At 49.5% G+C, this 13,266-nt stretch overlaps 1 long non-coding RNA gene across 1 annotated transcript in view; it reads left to right on the top strand.

Annotated features, from left to right (window-relative positions):
* The window catches only part of LOC142929339 (uncharacterized), a 335,621-nt gene that overhangs the window by 261,674 nt on the left and 60,681 nt on the right, over positions 1-13,266 (top strand). The window lies entirely within an intron of this gene.

Below are 13,266 nucleotides of genomic sequence, written 5' to 3' on the forward strand. Positions count from 1 at the left end.
CGACCAGGCATAGTCCACTGAGCTATTATATTAAATCTTGACTTAAAGCTTTCGTGACTGTAGGAATTCAGATTATTGAGTCTTTCGGTAAAGTCGCGTAGATAGGTTCAAAGAAAATCACAAAAATAACAAAAAATTGCGACGTTTCGATCGCAAGACAAGCGATCGAAACGTCGTAGTTTTTTTTGTTGTTATTTTCTTTTAAGCTATCTACGTGACTTTACCGAAATACCTATTATATTATTTTTCAGAAGCGACCTGGCCGCAGACGATCGCTCAACAATGTGGCACATCACCATCGACATCTATAGCAGGTCACTCGCGAGCGCAAGCCATCGTGTTCCACCGGAGTCACGGTACCAAACGTACCGAGTTTTGAACGTTTTGCCCGCAAATTGCTACTTTTGTTTTGGCCCGATAAGTGGCAATCATCGCCATCATACCCAACCCCCTCCAAAGCCACCCCTCACCGCGAAAACTTGATTTTATTAATTAGTGGTGGTTGCAATATCGGTGCCAGATCAGAGGGGGGGGGGGGGGGCTTTTGTTGTACCTTGCAGAGGTGGAGGTGACATCGCTTTGATTCACCGCTTAATGCCACCGGATGGCGCTCTCAGACCCGAGGATGGACCCGGCTAATGGTTCACTCAATGATGATCGTCTCTCTAGGGCAGCGATGCTTGAACCTTTACCGCACCCTTGCACCCCTTTGGTTCTCAATCGTAAAAAAAGCGTAATGTTAATAAACGCATAGGTTGCTTAAACAAAGTAAGTTGTTATTACTTACGTGCCCGTGTTTAATTTATGCTTCGATTATTTGCCTTCGAAGACAAATCTGGCCGTGTATCGCATCCGCCAGAAAGGGCATCTCGCATCTCACCAGGGGCTGCGTGCACCCCGGTCTTAGAAGAACCACTCTGCTAGAGTCTCTACATTTCGTGCCATTTCGTGGAAACTTGCCGGTGATTGTTCCATGGAGTGTCCGGTCGCCGTCATACTAATGTGGAATTTCCAGCATTTCGCCCAGGGTTGTCAAGAGAGTTAAGAGCCGGGGCAAAGCCGTTGCATGTCCTGTACATGTGTGCGAGCGTGTGTGACCGCATACATGCTCGTGTGTATATTGAGGCCTTAAATTCCCACTCAATATTATCTGGAGCGATGCCGCGGTTAGTCGGCTGTCTTCGAGTACGGATAATTATCGGCGTAAGGCACTACCACTAGAGTCTATCCATGAGTCTATTATTGGTATTATGAATGCAACCTACGAAAAAACACCATTCAACGTACTTTGTTTTGCGGACAGCAAAGTCACACCACCACCACCACCACACAACAAACCAAAGACAGAGATCCCCCGTATAGCCTTAACAGACTGTCCGGGCAAGTGCTGTTAGCGAGTAGCACCTATGAAGGCCGGCACGGCACAAGAGGGGGTGGGTGGCCAGCACCACACCCCAGTGGCGATGTTTAGTACACACCGCACCAGGTACTCAATTGAGGCTGAGTCGACCTAGGGGAGGCCCAGGACCTGTTCGGATAATCGTCACCGGTGTTGACCGTGAGCGGGAATCGAACTCGGGTCGCCGGTTTCGTAGCGCAGCGAAGCTCACCCCTACGCAACCGCTCATCTAACCACACAACACACCACCACCACCGCACACCCCACCACCTTACAGCACACAACCCCGCACGACACCACCACCGCAAGCATCACGAGGACAAATCAGGCGAGACGCGGCGTGATCAACGATAATTATATGAATATCGTTCCGGCATGTTCCGGCTGAAATCAATCACTGTCTGCGGGTGTGGTGAATGAGCGTGCACGCATGCATATATATACCCCGTGTTAGTATACACATGCCCCCACACACACACACCAGCCCTCTCTGCCCCTTACCCCCTCTCTCTCCCCCTCTCCCCCTCCCCCATATCTCCACTCCGCACCTGACATGACAGGCTCGTTGGCTCCGTAATTACTCCCCCACCCCCAACCCTCACTCTCACCCCCCGCCCCAGATCTCATTACACTCATCCAAAGGCATAGCCTCTAATGCAATTGAGTCGGAGGATGCCGAACCAGCCAGCATCATCACCATTCCCTGGGCGATGCTAATGGCCGATGGCTATAATCGTCATCCCATCCCTTGCATGCTTTGATCACGATACGCGGTTGGCGGGCAGAATTAAAGTAAAATCACATATATTATATATCTAATATATATAAAAAAAAACCCGCCTCTTCACCCAAAGAGAACGTCCACCCGCGGAGATGGAGCGGTTGAGATCAGCCTCGTGCCGCAAGAGCGAGGTGGATGGCGTGGTAGTTGCTGCCCTTGCTCGACTCCCATCTCTGCTGTGGTCTCTGACCATGGGTGCTGTTGGCTCTCTGGTTTGAGCGCCTCGCCAAGCGAGAAGTTAACTACCTCGCCTGATTGACAGGAAGTCGTGGGTACGTTCCCGACCTTGCAGATGCCTGTACGTTTGGAGTTTGCGTGTTCGTCCCCGTGGTCGCGTGGATTTTTGTCGTGCGTTTCGAGTATTTGGTTACTGTCAATGTCCACGTGGTGAGCTACTTCTTTAGGCTATCATTTGTGGCCAGGTCGCTTCTGTAAAAGAGCTACATAGCTCCGTGGGCGTTACCTGGTAAAATAAATATTTTTTATAGTTTTAAGTGTAACCTCTATACCCCCTACTTCCACTTCCATAATCTCTTACTGTGTTGTGTTATAATCCACAATAGGGTTTTTATGGGTTAGATCCCGTAATTATAAATGTGTCGTTAAACCCGCCACCACCCGCCACAGCCAATTATTTGCACAACTCTGGCTGTCGCCTGATGAGGCTGGTTGTAATTACCGGCGAAGCGTCGTAGTCGAATGGTAAATGTTGTGAGTTTACTCTCCAACACACCGGTGTGCTGAACTAGTAACGAATTGGCACGTTTTGTTTTACGTAAAAAAACCTTACTCATGGGCTGCGTCGGGTGGTGGCGGGTTTAACGACACATTTATATTTACGCGACACAAACCCAAAAACCTCTACGATGGATAATATTGATCGCGCAAGCCTACTACGACGTGTTTGAACTGACGTTATATTCGTCTGGTGGCAGTGTTGTCGCGTATTGCAGTGGTGCACGAATGACAAACGAGAAGGGGACAAAAAAAACGTGAACACATTCGCCAATAACACCGTGTGGCCCTCTGGAGTAACCAATTATCTTCTATACTCTTTGGTTCTTTCGGTAAAGTCACGAACCAGCAATGAGTATGGTGATTTATTTTATTTTTCTACCCACGTGACTTTACCGAATGAACCAAAGAGCATGGATTCCTGCAGTCACGAAAGCTTCAAATCAAGATAGAATGTATCTTCTACTCTTACGCACGGCAAGATGGTTCAGGAGCTCGATGCCAATGTCGAGGTCTGCGGCTACTTGTGCTGCTGCTGGCCACGACGAGAGGGCTTCAGCAGAGAGAGAATTCGCGTCGTCCTGCTGCTCGTCCTCCTTCTACGTTGAAGGAGCGTGACCTACGCATCTCTATGCGGTCCGTAGCCTGATGGCCACAGTCGCACCGCTGTGCCTTGTATTGAATGCATCTCTGTGTGTGTGTGTGTATCTATGGGTGTCTACGTGTCTCTATGTGTTTGCTGTGCGGTCCCATAGCTTGGGTTTCATGGCCACAGTCGCACTACGGTGTTTCTTAAATGTTCCATTTTGCGAATGAGATTGCGCGCATCGGCCTGGTGATGATGTTCTCGAGCTGTGGATAGTTTTTTGCCAAGGCTCGAAGCCTGTTTAGCTTCGGAGATCTGACGAGAGAGTGAGAAAGAGAGGTGGTGGTGGGGGGATTCCTGGCGACATTCGCGAGTGTTTTTTTTTTGTTGTCGGTGGTCAAAGAACCATAATGAGCATGGTTCTTATGACGAAGACGATGCTGCTGATGATAATACTCATAAAGAAATAAAATACACGTTACGTATTACATCACCGCGAGCACGTGGCCAGGGTTATTTTGTAATTGGAGGCGACAAACGCGGTGCCGTTTGGCAATTACCCCGTCTGAGAGGTTAGCAACATCTGCGATGGTGCCTAATTAATCCGTACTTATTATTAATCAGCTGTTGCCCGGGGGGGGGGGGGGGGGAGGGAGAAAGGTAGGTTAAGAAATCTGCCCACCTCCACCCCACATTGCTTCAACTATCCCCGCCGGGAGAAAGAATGGAACCGGCGACCTGGAGGCGTCAAGGCGCAGCGGCGCCGCTCACTCAGCACAACAACCGCGGTACGCTTAGCCGAGACGCTGAGAGCGCAATTTTTGTTTAAATTTTCATCGTCATAGTTACGGAAAAAAATACACGCGTATCTATGAAAGTGTATGCGTGCATACTCTTTGGTTCTTTCGGTAAAGTCACGTAGGTAGAAAATAATAGATCACGTGACGTTTCGATCGCCCGTTTCAGCAGTTTTCCCTGCTGTGATTGTCTCACCTGATGACGGTCGCTCGTGTTACGATCGAAACGTCGTGATTTATTTATTTTTCCACCCACGTGACTTTACCGAAAGAACAAAAGAGTATGGATTCCCGCAGTCACGAAAAGCTTCAATTCCAGATTATATAAGTGTAATATATTCATTACATCATGCATTTCTTCGGTGCTCGCACACACAGACACCTTCACGTCTCGCTAATGGCAACCCCAAGGAACAAGTCACGCTGAGCGCGCAAAGTGCCAATGTGAACAGAGAGAAAGCAGTTTCATTATTTCATAAGATGGGTTTTTTGGGGGTAAATCGCGTAAATATATAAATGTGTCGTTAAAACCCGCCACCACCCGACACGGCCAACTAGTAAGGGTTGTCACTAAAAACAGAACTTGCCAATTCGTCACGTGACAACCCTTACTAGTTGGCTGTGTCGGGTGGTGGCGGGTTTTAACGACACATTTATTTCCGCGATCTAACCCAAAAAAAATCCTTTATGGATGATATTGGTCGCGAAAGCCTACTTCGTGTTAAACGAGGGTACCCCCAGAGGGTACCCCCCGAGGGTACCCCCCCACCTCCCCGGTGCAATCACGTTACGAGCAGCGTCCGTCTGGAACTTTTTCTTCTTCCTCCTTTGTCGGGAATGCGCTCCGTGGAAGGGGACCTCGCGGAACTTCTTCGTGGATGCCGCGTCAGCGAGAGCCATTTGTGGCTGGAACCTGAGAAGAGCCATTTTTGGAGCGGCTGTTAATTCGAAAATAGCGGACGCAATTGTAATGCCTTGCTGTGTTTGAACTGCCTTGCTTAACGCCACGCGTGCATTCCTCTCCCTCGTGTCACGCTTCTGGTGGTTATTTTGGATGACTTTCTATAATTTTGGATTAGTTCCTGGGGTACTTACTCAACGTACTCACATTGTACGCAGTTGTAGCTGTCGATTTTGCACCATCCGTCCCTTCGCTCGTTTCTCAGCCCGCTTGCCCTGGCGAGGATCGCGGCGGCAGCGTCCTGGGTAGTGGCGGTCCACACCTCCCTCTCCCTGGCCACAGACTCCAGCACTACTACACTATAAACTATTATACATTAATATACACTACTATACACTATACACTACTATACTATACACTACTATACACTACTACACTATACACTACTATACATTAATATACACTATTATACACTATACACTTCTATACTATACACTACTACACTATACACTACTACACTATACACTACTATACATTAATATACACTATTATACACTATACACTTCTATACTATACACTACTACACTATACACTAATACACTATACACTACTATACACTGCTACACTATACACTACTACACTATACACTACTATACACTACTACACTACTATACACCACTACACTATACACTACTATACACTTCTATACACTACTACACTATACACTACTATACAATACTACAATATAGACTACTATACACTACTACACTATACACTACTATACACTACAATATACACTACTATACACTATACACTACTATGCATTAATATACACTACTACACTATACAATACTACACTATACACTACTATACTATACCATACTACACTATACACTACTATACACTATACACTACTACACTATACACTACTATACACTACTACACTATACACTACTATACATTAATTTACACTACTACACTATACACTACGATACTATACAACACTACACTATACACTACACTACTAGACTATAAACTATACAATACTACACTATAGACTACTATACAATATACACTACTATACACTACTACACTATACACTACTATACAATATACACTACTATACACTACTACACTATACACTACTATACAATACTACACTACTATACACTATATACTACTACACTATACACTTTTATACACTACTATACACTACTATACATTAATATACACTACTACACTATATAATACTACACTATACTATACAATACTACACTATACACTACTACACTATACACTTCTATACACTACTACACTATACACTACTATACACTACTACACTATACACTACTATACATTAATTTACACTACTACACTATACACTACGATACTATACACTACTACACTATACACTACGATACTATACAACACTACACTATACACTACACTACTAGACTATAAACTATACAATACTACACTATAGACTACTATACAATATACACTGCTATACACTACACTACTATACACTATACACTGCTATACACTCCACTGCTATGCACTGACTCGAGCTCTTCCTGTGGTAATTCCCAGGCATTCCCAGGCCAGTCGAGCGACGTTGCCGCACGGCAAGCAGCGTGGCCTGGGCCGGCCCAATGGGACGTTGCTGCTGCCCGGTCGAATTCCAGGGGGAGTCTACGGGGGGGGGGGGGGGGGGGGGTGGGGGTGGGGGCATCCTTACCGGGTGCTCGAATCACCTCAACTGGCTCCTCTGATTCTATTTTGATTGCAGGGATTCATATTCTTGGTTCTTTCGGTAAAGTCACCACGTAGAAGGGAAACAATAAAATGATAAAAATATAAAACAATACAATTCTCACGACGTTTCGACTGCAACGCAAGCAATCATCATCAGGTGTGAAAACCACTTTTTTCACATTTTCTTGCTGTGGTTTTCACACCTGATGACGATTGCTTGTGTTGCAGTCGAAACGTCGTGAGAATTTTATTGTTTTATATTTTTATTATTTTATTGTTTCCCTTCTACGTGACTTTACCGAAAGAACCAAGAATATGAGCTCCTGATTCTGTTCTTGCGTGTGCTTCCAATACGTTCAGGAGCAGCAAAAAAAAAACTGAATTTTTTGTTCGGGCAACTCTTCCGTAACCCAGACGGAAGGTACAAGTTGGAGTCCACATTTCTGCTTTATTAACCTTATGGTGGCCCCGGGGTCCCGATAAAAAACGAAAGTCGAAATCGTAATTAGTCAATTTATTTTTGTCGACTCCGCCCCACCGCGCACATCAACGCCACGACCAGCCTGGCGCGGATCGTTCCGTTGTCGTGTCCAAGCGCAGCGACGAGGACGAATGCGCAGAAAAACAAACTAAACTTTGATCAGCGCCTCGTGTGGAGTTCGTCGAGAGGAACAGATCGCCGCGTCGTTCGCCTTCAACAGACGTAAAATGACGTCGCAACGCAGTTTATGCGAGAGCCGGGGGCTTATGGGACCCCGGGGTCCAGCCAGAAGGTTCATAAGACGGAAGGTAACGGAAGGTACAGGTTGGAGTGCACATTTCTGCCTTGTAACCGTCTTCTCCTGCCCAGCAAACCCGAGCGCCACATCCTAGAATTATTCCCGAGCCGCACACACAAATATCAGCAGAGGCCTACACGACAGGACCGGAGGCAACCGCGTGGCTTCGGAACTTTGCATTCGACGAAATATTTTCTTTTTTAAATAACGGGCGAGCCAATGGGGTTACGGGCTCCTTCCTCGGCGGCGCGCACGGGGAAGGAAGGGAGTCTCTCAGCAACCAACGTTTCGTGCGGTGCCCCACCAACCCTCGACGCCCCCCACCCCCACCCCTCCTTGACCCCTGCTGGGTTAACGGGGCCACGCGTGCAGCGCGGCAACCGTCGGCTCGGCTGCGTGACGTCACAATCGGCGCGCGAGGCGTGTGTGTGTGTAGATGTGTGTGTGTGTAGATGTGTGTGTGTGTAGATGTGTGTGTAGGTAGGTGTGTGTGTGTGTATGGGGAGCGGCAGGGTAGCGGTTAGAAGGCTGCGCTACGAACCTGGCCACCCGGTTTCCATTCGCGCTCACGGCCAACACCAGTGACGATTATCTGAACCGTTCCTGGGCCTCCCCTAGGTTGACTCGGCCTCAAATGCGGTGTGTAACCATCGTCGCTAGGGTTACCCCGCTGAGTTGCAATTTTGCATAAATAAATAAATATCGCTGTAACTAATACTCGTACTCCGCTCTCAAACTACAGTGAAGCCACCATGGTGGCACGCACCTGCCTCGGCTTTCTCCGCATTCATCGGCGGATTCCGAGATTGTTTTTGTGATGGGGGGAGGGGGGTTGTTCTATTTTTGTTAATTATTTCTTTCCCGAGTGAAAAGCCGCGCTCGCATTTCTCGCGTGGCACCTGCACAACGTGGGTTCGTCATGATCATCACCATCGATGTTCAATCCACTGCTGGATGAAGGCCTCCCCACGCTGTGTAAAGCATTGTCATATGGGCAACGAAGAAGGGCTATTGCCCGAAACGTCGCCATAGATTGTTCATTGTAAGACCCCCCCCCCAAAGACAAAGATCCCCCCGTATAGCCTTAACAAATGTTTGGGGTAAGTGCTCTTAGCGAGCAGCATTGAATGCCGGCACATCACTCAAGGGAGTGGGTTGGCCAGCACCACGCCCAGCCGCCTTTGTCTCCCTAGGTACTCATTTTGATGCCGAGTCGACTTAGGGGAGAACCAGGACCGGTTCCGATAATTGTCACTGATGGTAGCCTTGAGCGAGAAATCGAACCCGTGGTTTGTAGCGCGGTGCGCTAACCACATTATTACTATTGACAAATAAATTGCATGACAAAGTGATCGGGGAAGTTAAAATGGGGGGGGGGGGCGGGGGGGGGGTTATGGAGGTCGTCGATGGATGGAGCGTGAGCAATGCAACAAAGACACCACGAGTCGCGGTGCAGAGTTGTCGCGGGACCGCGATGCCAACAATGGGATCGCCCCGTCGCTCCACGTTCCCGTCATCCGCGCGGGTCCGTGCGACTACGAAGACCCCCGATAGCACTCGGGCGCAGCACCGTCGGAGGCGGCAGTGTTTGCCACCCGCCGTGAAAGCCGGCACGGCACACGAAGGGGCGGGGAACACCGCCACGCCCAACCGCCTTTGTCTTCCCTCGGTAGCGAGATGTTTGCACATCGCGTCGGGTGCTCATTCAGGGCTCTATATACACACGCGCGCAGAGAAACATCCCTCGTTATAATGGCCTGTAACAGACTGTTGGGGCGAGTGGTTGTTCGCGAGCACCTGTGAAGGCCGGCACGGCACGCGAGCGGGCGGGTGGGTGGCCAGCACCACGCCCGGCCGTCTTTGTCTCCCCAGTGGCGATGCTCACACACCGTACCAGGTACTCAATTTGATGCCCAGTCGATCTAGGGGAGGCCCAAGAACGGCTTCAGATAATCGTCACCGTGGTGTTGGGTGGCCGTGAACGGGAATCGAACTCGGGCGGCCCGGGTTCGTAACGCATCGCGCTCCCCACGACACCACCGCTCCCACAACACGCACACACACCGCGATATGCAAAGCCGCATACAAAGCAGTACAATCGCTCCATCTCTGGCTGTGGTCTCCCACTCGGGCGCGTTTCTCTCCCTTCCTCTGCCATTCCGTCACCAGTCAGTCTCGTCTATCATTTGTGGCCAGGTCGCTTCTGAAAAAAAAGAGCTACATTAGCTCAGTGGTCCTTACCTGGTAAACAATTTCAATTAATAATTTAATATTCAGATTGAGCGATGATGAAACGGACTCGCGTGCAGGTGCAGCGTGGATCGCTCCGTCACAGGCCCTCGTGAGGAGGTTTCCGGCAGCTTGCAAGATTGAGGGCCCATCATCCAGCAGTGGATTGACCGTGGCCGACAATGATGACGATGATCGTTGCGCTAAAGCAAAAGCAGCCGCTCGTTTGTGATGAGTTTGATTCGTTTTAGGAATGCCTGATAAAATCCACACCTCCAAGCTGAGAGCATCTGTCTTGTCCTGTTTACCAATCTCTACGGACACATTCGTGGTGTGGCAGCGATGTGACCGATTGAATATATATGTGTGTGTGTGTGGCCAAGACCAGGTAATTGGAGCTGTATGGTTAATCTAATTGAGCGTCGGGGGTCTAGTATCCACTTCGCTGTGAACAAATTTACCATATAATTACCATACGATTGAGGTCTCGAAATAGCGCGTGTGTTCACACGATTGGTTCCCAACAATGCACGTCTTCACCATGGCACTCTTGTTCTGATTAAGACGCTGGTTGGCCAGAGAGAGCCTCACTCGTGCCAGGTTATTGCAGTCGCCGTCGTAGTGGGTGGTTCAGGAGGCGGCAATGATTGATACCGAGAGTCATTTGCGGTGTAATGTTTACTCTCCGTGTGAGTCTGTGGGTCTCAGCGTGAGTCTGTGGGTCTCCACGTGAGTCTGTGGGTCTCCGCGTGAGTCTGTGGGTCTTTTTGTGTGTGGGTCTCTCTGTGTGTGGGTCTCTCTGTGTGTGAGTCTGTGGGTCTCCGCGTGAGTCTGTGGGTCTCTGCGTGAGTTTGTGGGTCTCCGCGTAAGTCTGTGGGTCTCTCTGTGTGGGTCTCTTTGTGTGTGGGTCTCTCTGTGTGTGGGTCTCTCTGTGTGTGAGTATGTTGGTCTCTCTGTGTGTGAGTCTGTTGGTCTATCTGTGTGTGAGTCTGTTGGTCCATCTATGTGTGAATCTGTGGGTCTCTCTGTGTGTGAATCTGTGGGTCTCTCTGTGTGTGAATCTGTTGGTCTCTCTGTGTGTGAATCTGTGGGTCTCTCTGTGTGTGAATCTGTGGGTCTCTCTGTGTGTGAATCCGTGGGTCTCTCTGTGTGTGAATCTGTGGGTCTCTGTGAGTCTGTCGGTCTCCGCGTGAGTGTGGGTCTAATGTGTGAACCTGTGGGTCTCTGTGATCGTTAGAGAGAGAGGGGGGCCAGTCAGTCACGGGCACAGGAAGGCAATGAGCTTAGACTTGGACTGGGGCATGGAATCAACAGCACGGATGGCTGGTGGGAGTGATGAGTGGGACAGCAGAGGAGAGTAAATCACCCTCTCCTCATCCCCGCCCGCCCCCCCCCCCCGAGCGAAGGTTGTTGACTGGCACTGGGGATAAAAAGGGGACCCGACATTGTGCTGAAACTAAAACTAAAATATTTATCCAGGTAAGGCCCCACTGAGCTGTTGAGCTCTGGCCACAAATGATAGCCCAACAAAGAAGAAGTGGCCGGTGACCGTGTGGACACAATTATAGCAGCCAAATACTCTCACGATTGGATGACGCGCGTTTAGCCACAACCACCCAAACCCTGTGCCGTAGAGACCTTAATAGGTGCTCGCTAACAGCACTTGCCCCAACAGTCCGTCGTTAAAGGTGGGACGGGGTGGGCAGGGGGGGGGGTGAGATCATTGTGTACACGTGTGCGTGCAACATGCTCCGTGTCCACGTGCTCACCCACGCGCCCTTTGTGATCTGGCTTAGACCGGCTCCGGGAGGCGAATGAGGCTTCGCTGCGCGGTTTGCGACCAAAACCGGGCCGCCGCTAACGGCAGCGGAAGAAGCGGGGAGGGGGGAGTGGGGGATATATGAGTTTCCCCTGCGGAAGAGAGCCGATGTCATTCATTGTCACAGCAGCTGCCTGCGTACACAACGCGGGGCTAATTTTGCAGGGTATTGACACTCACCTCTGTCAATATCAGCATAGCGTAGAGAAGAGCGAGACCGTGCCGGGAAGGAAACACGAATCAACTCCCGCACGCATTAGTCACCCCCACCCCTCCCCATCTCTCCTCCTCCATCATCATCCTCATCCCGCTAATGTGTGTGTGTTTGTGTACACGCCGAGCAAGTGAGTCGTCTCGCTCGTGTACACTCTGGGCGGTGATTCTCGGCGCAGGGTCGAGCCGGCTTTCAGCGAAGGTTTGCGTCGGTTCAAGTTCTCGATTTATGGATGGGGGGGGGGGTTGACTTAACCTAGGAGTGTGGAACGTCCGGCCCGCGAAATCATTTGGTCTCTGGCCCTGCCAAGGCAACCGCAGGCGGGACTCGAAATTCAATAAATTTAGGGGCAAACCTGGAAAAGCAGTTGCGAATAGCAACATCATCAATACCAGCTAACATCATCACACGCCTCGCCAAAGAGAAGCAGTACCAGCCATCACATTAGGGGTGAGTTAATTAAATGTTGGACCAAATATAACGGGCTAATTTTTAAGCTGATAATTTTGCATGGCCCGCGAATGATGTTATAAATATCCAAATGGCCCTTGGCAGAAAAAAATGTTCCCCGCCCCTGACTTAACCCATCATCCCCTCCACAGGAGGCGGGCGGTGGGGGCGGTAAAGTGAGTAGTACCACTTTGTAGGGGGGTCAACAGTGGCTGTACGATGGCAGGGGTCGGCAAAACCTTTTGCGGCTCTTTAACCATTGCTGATTCGTGACGTGAAGGGACCCCCACCGCCTCGTAGTCACCACACAGCGAACTGCGGCTCTTTAAATATTGAGGGAGGTTGTTTCTACTAAATTCGAAATGAGTGGCTCATCTTGCTATTTTGATTTGCGACCCCCTTGGAGTAGAACATCGAACAACAACAACAACCACCAGCAGTAGGATGTGGGTTAGCGACTGCCACAACAACCAGCATCAACAAGACGACAATGACACCACCACTGCCACCACTATAGTCGCTGATTGCTACAACCTCCATAAATAACAAAAACAATAGCGGTCATATTAACCCCCCCCCCCCCCACAAAAAAAAGACAACAACATCTTCGCATAGCAATTGCGGCTCTGAAAATATTAAAGGCGTTTTTTTTTTTCTTTGACCGAATTCGAAATGAACATCTCTTCTTCGATACGTTGGTTTGACGGCCCCCTGCCCCCTACGGGGAGACTCACTGTGGAGAATAGAAGACGTGGATAGGGGGCGCACTGCCACTCGCCGTTCGTGTGCCCGTCACCGGACGAGCAGGACTGCAGCAACGG

The sequence above is a fragment of the Petromyzon marinus genome, chromosome 29 (genome assembly GCF_048934315.1).
Source record: "Petromyzon marinus isolate PM22_M1 ecotype Great Lakes invasive population chromosome 29, UKy_Petmar_22M1.pri1.0, whole genome shotgun sequence".
Taxonomy (NCBI): Eukaryota; Metazoa; Chordata; class Hyperoartia; order Petromyzontiformes; family Petromyzontidae; genus Petromyzon; species Petromyzon marinus.